Source organism: Coregonus lavaretus, assembly GCF_964263955.1.
Source record: "Coregonus lavaretus genome assembly, contig: SUPER_35_unloc_2, whole genome shotgun sequence".
Taxonomy (NCBI): domain Eukaryota; kingdom Metazoa; phylum Chordata; class Actinopteri; order Salmoniformes; family Salmonidae; genus Coregonus; species Coregonus lavaretus.
In genome coordinates this window covers 2,987,061-2,995,401 of record NW_028167180.1, presented here as the reverse complement: position 1 = coordinate 2,995,401, position 8,341 = coordinate 2,987,061, and positions in this window count along the sequence as shown.

The following is an 8,341-nucleotide window of genomic DNA, read 5'->3' as shown; positions in this document are numbered from 1 at the left end:
ATCCTGTCCATCCATAGGGTAAGAATATATATGCTTTATCACCACAAACCCTCCAAATATCTCTAAAATTCCCAATAGTCACATTATCAGGCAAAATCTGATCTTCCACCATCAAAGTCTTGCTGTTGTTACTGCCGGGAACATAAAAAGTAACATTATATTTCCCATCTCTAACCTTATGTTCATGCTTACCCAAAGTCATCCTATAATCATCACAATCTGATATTCCCATGAACATACCCTTCCCATCATATGTTTTATTAGAACAAAAACAACTTTTAGCCCTCACTGGTTTCACCTCTAATGCTTCAGGGTTCGCTGTTAACTGATTTTCCTTCCCATCCAAAAAATTCACATAGGGTAATTCATTTAACCAAGAACACCTAAACCTAGGCTTAAACAAATGTTTTGACAACGACAAAGTAGTTGATTTAGTTGATGTATTAACACCCTTAACTACTTCTAATGGGAAAGCCACCAATATCCTCTGTGTATTATTTACTGTTGGAGTGGCTACTGTAATATACTTCTCCTGAACTCCTTCGGTGACTGTGGAAGCTTCAACAGACTTCAACTCTTCCATTATAAGCGTCACTTTACGAATTACATAGCCTTTTAACCAATAATTCTTAACTGGAACAAATTTTAATGCTTGCACTAGATAAGTACACATATATTCTCCCTGATCTTTCTTTGTAACATTACGAAAAATAAGTGAACAATCACTCATAACCCTCTTCCACTTCATATCGTTGTACAAAATATACTTCCTTTGACTAGGTGCAACAGCTTCTACTTCTGGTCCTAATAACAATACTTCTTCTCCATAATTATCTCTCCATGTGGGAGGAACATCACCATCCCCACTCCATCTCTCACAGCTACAAGGAAGATGAGCTGTATCACCCATCCTTACCCTAATAACAGTCTTTTCCTCTAAACTTGGTGCTGGAGCAATCTGCTCCCTTGTAATCAAATGCACTATATTTATGGCTTAAATAACTATCAATGTTGAAAGAGTTAAATTGCTTCTCACTGTTGTTATAATAGACTAAAGTGTTGATGTCATTGTCGTTGTTTCATCTAGTTTCCCCAAAGCTTTGAACTCTTTACTTGTACTTCCATCTATCACCACTAGTGTCACTACATTCACTCTCAGTCCCAACTCTAAACCCTCACTTTCAAACTTTTGATGATTAAAAAATACACTTACAATTACCTTGATCTTCCTGCTGGGAATTGTAAATATAGATACTCAATCACCCTCAATCTTCTCTTATCATTCAGCAACGCATACTTTCTCAATGCATCTGCTCCTAACAGATCTAAACCATATCTATCTTCCCACTAAACTCTAAAATGTCCTTCACCACTGTTCTCTCTCTCTTACTACTAACTTTGAAACTTAGCTTACTGTCTTAGAGTTCCTTCAACCCTAGTTCTCATAACTTTTTTTAATGTAATCTTTTCTCCTAACCTTTAAAAACCCTTTCCACTGATTTATTCACAAAATCCTTTACCACCAATTTTTAGAATATGTGATTGGGAAGTCCCCACCTGCTTCCGACTTCTTTACACACAGACTTGGCAAACGACTAAACATCTTTTCGCCTAGTCTGAAATCCCTTGGTGTAGGAATGTAACCCAGAATAACAGTCACCCCTTGTAATTTTATTTTTCAGACAGATTGTCTAATAGGCAGTCTAATAGATTGTCATCCTTCCTATGATATTATTTTCAAGCAAATATGATTCCCAAAAACCCTACTCTTTTAAAATCTTCTACCAGACAGCCGTTTAGTGTAAATCTTATTGTACAGTTCAATTTACACAATGCATCTCTTCCCAACAATGCAATAGGTATATGTTCTGATACCAGTATGTGTATTTTAATTTCTCTTTGATTTTTTATAGCAGAGCTCAATTGGTTCCATAAGAGTAATCAACTGTTTTACTCCCTCAAATCCCTATCCTAATTAGTTAATTTTACATAGTGAGATGTTTAACCTCTTTAGGCTCAACACAGATAAAAGCTTTTCCTCTATTCACCATCACTTCTCATAGTCCTTTGTTTTCACTTCAATTGTTAGATACTTTTCTTCTTCTCCCTAATCGGTGCTATCAGCTGACACCCCCCTTCGGATCTTCTAGGCACTCTAGAATCCTTGCTCCTTTAAGGGTTCACCTGGAGAACAGGTGATCTTCACTTGCTCCTCTATCTTCCTCAGAAATTTCCTCTGTTGTTTCCTCCTGGCGCATTGCACTCACAGGTAAAGTAACCAATCTGTCCACAATTATACACACTTCTGAAAGTTGCTGGAAGTGTGGCTGAAATCTTCCTCCTCTTTCTAAGCCTTCTCGTCCTCTTCCTCTCCAATTCTGTGTCTGTCCAGAAACTGGCTGTGGATATGGAACAACTGGTACCGCCCTTGGTGGCTGGTGCAATTGCGTTTGACCTTGTTCAGTTGAAGCTGTAGCAGTGATTGTTGATTTGGTTCACTCTGATTCTTCATAACCAAAGCTTGTTTCTTCTCCTTCTTATTCTCCACCAGTTGTATTTGATTGAGTTTCTTGGTCCTGTTCTTTCTTGTTGTTGATATATCAGTATTCTTTAACAGCTTATATTCTAAGTTTTGTCCTCGAAATATCATCTTCCATCATCTTCTTACTAGTGGCCTTTTTCCTTGGCCTCAATGTATTCCTTCTCCTCCAATTCTTGGGATCCTTTTCTCAGCAGTTTTTTCCCTCTTCTCTTCAGCTTCTTGTGTTGTTGTTCCAGTTCTCGTTGTCTCTTCTAAATTATTCCCCTTATCCAGGCATAATACACATCAGTCTATATCTCTATTTCTTCTTTGCTAATCATTGTAGGATAAAATCCTCTTGAATATGAAGCACCTTTAATCTCCAAATCTTCATCGCTTTCTCCATCTTCACTTTCATCAGAGATCGAATCTCTAGTATCCTTCTTCCTTCAACTTCCATCAGAGATCAAATCTCTAGTATCCTTCTTCTTTCCTCTCTTGCCAACTTCCTTCTGATCACAGAGTGATATCCACCATGGTCTCTTCTCAATCACTCTCATCTTCATCATCATCATCGTCTTCAAGTTCCATCTTCCTTAACCTCACTCTTCTCTTCCAGACATCTCATTTTCTTCCTTCTTTTGGAGTTTTCTTTTATCTTTATGGTCGTTTCTGCTTGTCCTCTCTCTATTATTCAATCACTTTCATCATGTTGATGACGTCAGGGTTAAGATTCCCTCCACTAGCTATGGTTTGTTCAATGTCAGGCCAACTTTTGTTTCATTTGCCGGATAACCTAGCAATACTTTAGTTAAAGGATTACTATTTTGTACTATATCAACAGGTGTAATTACCTTCATAGTCCTGATATCTTTTTCCCATTGTACCAACTCTTTTCTATTCCTTTATTGTGAATTATTTTATTTTAGACTATATAGCCTATGGCTTCCCCCCTTTAATTATTAATATAAACTAAACAACCCCCCCCCCAAAAAATCAATCAATAAAAATATGAATATTAAAAAACAATTAAAAAAATATTTTAATAAAAATATTTTTAATTTAAATAAAAATTATTTTAAAAATCAATAAAAAAATTATGAATAATCAAAAACAATTTTTTATTTCTATATCCTATTTTACCAATTTATCAATTAGTGGCTATCTTACCACAACCCATCCAGAAAGTAAATGCAAGTATTCAACTTCAGAGCAATCCAAAAATAAAGACTTCCAATCCTACAACACTACAATACCCATAAACCCCCTTGCTTTATAAGCACCCAATTATCTTAATTTTACAGAATAATGTCAGTACTCGATTCCCAACACAACTGTAATCAAACCCACTCATGCACAGAAACTCCAAAATGCAATTTTTAATGAATCAGTATTTTGCCAAGTCTCTGTAAAATTGTCATAACATCAAATATCCTGTAGGGGAAGATTTTTTGTAAACAGAACAGCACCAAAACCCTTTGACTCGATCCTCTGTCGCGTCACCCCTTGTCACGTGATGTACACGTCAGCACCTCCTCTCTTTCTCTCTCTCTCATCCCATCGCCTCTCATATGACAAAAGAACAGAGAAACAGAAAAAGAATTTAGCAGTCTATGCAGTTACTGAGTCACTTCAACCATTCAATATTCCTCCGTTCAGATTCGCTCTAAGAATTAACTCAGGAATAATTATTTATATTTTTAATCCGTCAACATATCTCTCTCATTTATCAATTCAATAGGTCTCAAGAAAAGTTTCATCTTTAACCAACAGCCGATTTAACAACTAGAAGATTCCATTCGTGTTCAAATCTCTTCTCTTTGTTCCCTCGTCTGTGTCTCTGTCTCCCCCCTTGCAGTGTAACAGAGGATTGCTCCCTACGTCACTCTAGTGTCGTAAAATCCCACGTGTTGTAGTTTAGTAAAATCCCACGTGTTGTAGTGTAGTGGCGTAAAATGAAACGTGTCATAATCTAGTGCCGTAAAATAACACGTGTCGTAATCTAGTGTAGTAAAATCACACGCATGCGCGGTACATTTATCAATACGATTTCACCGTGGACGGGAGATTCTCAGCTCTCTCCCCAACCCAAACAGACAGTTTAACAGTCCTGCTGTACCTCCGTTTTCCCCTCATAGTCAAACAACATTTAACAGAGCTCACAAAGCATAGAACCTGAATTCTACACACACAAACATAATTTAAGAGGCTTTATTCCATCGCAATGGCCCTCTAAGGTCACATGTTAGCATGTAGCATGCAGCATTGCTAGCATTTAGCATTAGCATGTATGTAACAATGTAACCTGCATTGCCCTTTTTCTTTGTCTTATTCCCTACCGTTTATGCTGCCGTGAGTTCAATGGATATCTACTGAGAGGTTCTCCCAAGCAGATACCCCGTCGGATATAAGATGAGCAGTAACCACAATCAAATATATTCCATCGTCTCGAGTTCCCAGAACCCACCTAATCACACCGAATGCGTTATCAGGATTTTAGGCCCACCCTATAGGTCGCCCCCCTGGGGTCTTTACAAGATTGCAATGCCCTAATGTATACATATATCTGCCTTGTATATCTGCCATCGATTGCTCTAGAATTTCTATCTCTATAGACCCTCTATAGGTACTCTCCCCCCTTTTGTGCTGTCTACCAGTGCAAAAAAATGTATGGTTAGCCAGACTCCCAGTTCTCAGCAATAAAGCAACACGAGCCACACATCGGTCCTAACGGTACATTTCTCCAGTGCACACTCAAATAGCCTCCAAACTAACAAACTCCCAAAGCGGTGAGAAAAAAAACTCACCCTTATCTGGCCATGACTTCAGAACGAGTCAGCTTGGCGGCAATGAATGGAACAAAGGAGAGATGCAGACCCTCCCTTTTCGTGACGCCATTTGTAGTGTCGAGTCAATGCTGGCAATTATTGCTGATAAACAAAGGAGTCCGCTCATACTGAACCTTGATCATAAGTTTATTCATATCACAAGCTTTCAGCATGAGTTTATGGATGTCATGACCACCCGGAGAACGGCGTCCCAGATTGCAATGGCCACTCTAACCTCTTCTTCCTTTTTACCCAGTATATATAATCTTCCCAAGATATGGGTGGCTCCCTCTACTGTCCAATCCCCTGTCTACAACACACACTTCTCTGTCTTATCCGGGGTGTCACACTAAAACCGTCTCTCTTTCTGCTAAATAAACATCCTTTCAGGTTCCACTTAAAAACATTAACAAAGTCATAATCTTCATATACGACAATACTTAAGTATATTTTAAAACCCAACACTTTAGACTTTTACTCGAGTAATATTGTACTGGGTGACTTTCACTTTTCCTTGAGTCATTTTCTATTTAGGTATCTTTACTTTTACTCAAGTATGACAATTGGGAACTTTTTCCACCACTGAACAAATGGGTGTTTTGTCTCTACAAATTGACATTAAAAATGAAGTATGACTTTTGTAAAGACTATATGCTAATTATTTTATACAAAGCCTTCTGTATGGTGTTAAGAGATAGATGGGAGGGGTTGAATGGAGCTGAAGGGAGGGACTAATAACAACAAGATAACTAATGTAAAAAGCCTTCTGTAATAAGTTTATTGTTATGATAGTAACTAATGCATACATTTAATTTGTAAATATAGGTATTATGATAAAGGCATTATAATGTAAGCATTATGATAAAGGCATTGTGATAATGACATTATGATAAAGGCATAATGATAAATAAATTATGATGTTGACATTATGCACATTCCTAAAAAAGGACTAATATGTTCTTAAATATTTAATACACCTTCTGCATTTCTAATGATCTCTGGCAATTCATTCAACAATTTCAGCCTTCACTATAAACACTCTCTTACGCTTTTAACTGTGTGTTGGATATGTCAAGGGAATTTTTGGAATACAGCTTTGCAACGTACCCAACGTTCCACTAAATATTTAGAGGAGGGTTCGGCGCTTCCTCCCGAGCAGTAGAGTCGTTCTTCAGCGGTGTCGGTGTGTGAAAGAAGGTAGAAGGAAGGAAGAGGAAGTCAGTGTCTCTAGTCTAATAGCTGCCGTAGCTAGGTTATTTATCATCCAATATGATTACGTAGTACCTGTCTTGACTGCATCAAACCGGGAGAAGCTAGTTAAGCTAGCTAAAGTTAGCTAGTTAGGCTAATTTGGGCTGCATGCCTTTCTTTTCCTACAGTTACAATTAACAACTCCATTCAGAATATTAAGTAGCAGCCTACCTGTTGGCCGTTGTAGTCTATCCTTCTCCTTCTCCTTTTAATTCCGTTATTTTAATTCCATCTTCTATTGATATGACTTACCTTTGACTGTAGCCTAGTGCCAATTTGATGACTTATGATTGGTTGACAACAAGCTACACGTTCACGTTCTGGTTATGGATGTGTCACTGCAACCTTAAAGGTCCTAAATGATGTCACCATTGCCCTTGATTCTAAGCAATGTTGTGCTGCTATTTTTATTGACTTGGCCAAAGCTTTTGATACGGTAGACCATTCCATTCTTCTGGGCCGGCTAAGGAGTATTGGTGTCTCTGAGAGGTCTTTGGCCTGGTTTGCTAACTACCTCTCTCGAAGAGTGCAGTGTATAAAGTCAAAACAAGCTGTCTCAGCCACTGCCTGTCACCAAGGGAGTACCCCAATGCCCTGATTCAGATGACCAGCCTACCCATGCTAGATTATGGATACATAATTTATAGATCGGCATGTAAGGGTGCTCTCGAGCGGCTAGATGTTCTTTACCATTCGGCCATCAGATTTGCCACCAATTCTCCTTATAGGACACATCACTGCACTCTATACTCCTCTGTAAACTGGTCATCTCTGTATACCCGTCACAAGACACACTGGTTGATGCTTATTTATAAAACCTTATTAGGCCTCACTCCTCCCTATCTGATATACCTACTGCAGCCCTCATCCTCCACATACAACACCCGTTCCGCCAGTCACATTCGGTTAAAGGTCCCCAAAGCACACACATCCCTGGGTCGCTCCTCTTTTCAGTTCGCTGCAGCTAGCGACTGGAACGAGCTGCAAAAACCACTCAAACTGGACAGTTTTATCTCCATCTCTTCATTCAAAGACTCAATCATGGACACTCTCACTGACAGTTGTGGATGCTTTGCATGATGTATTGTTGTCTCTACCTTCTTGCCTTTGTGCTGTTGTCTGTGTCCATTAATGTTTGTACCATGTTTTGTGCTGCTACCATGTTGTGCTGCTGCCATGTTGTGTTGCTACCATGTTGTTGTCATGTGGTGTTGCTACCACGCTGTGTTGTCATATGGTGCTGCCATGCTATGTTGTTGTCTTAGGTCTCTCTTTTTGTAGTGTTGTGGTGTCTCTCTTGTCGTGATGTGTGTTTTGTCGTATATTTTTATGTTTAATCCCAGCCCCCGTCATTGTAAATAAAAATGTGTTCTTAACTGACTTGCCTAGTTAAATAAAGGTTAAATAAAAATATATAAATAAAAAAACTCCTAAGAGTCAGTCTTTAGTTTAGTACGAGTCAGGGTCAGTCTCTAGTTTAGTAAGAGTCAGGGTCACTTACACGCTACATAGCTAATTAACAGGTGGCCACCTATATCTTCCGTCTGTTTTCCGTAAACAAGCTCTGTAACATTGAGGTATGGCCGCGTCAGAACACTAGCCCTAGCAAAACTACTGACCGAAAGATACTATTGTCAATAGGCACTAAAGCAGTTAGCGTCTATGATTGGGTTTGATCACAGGTTGTTTTATAACTCATTTAAGGAAGCTACTTGCAAATCTATTTAATATTTTCAGTATT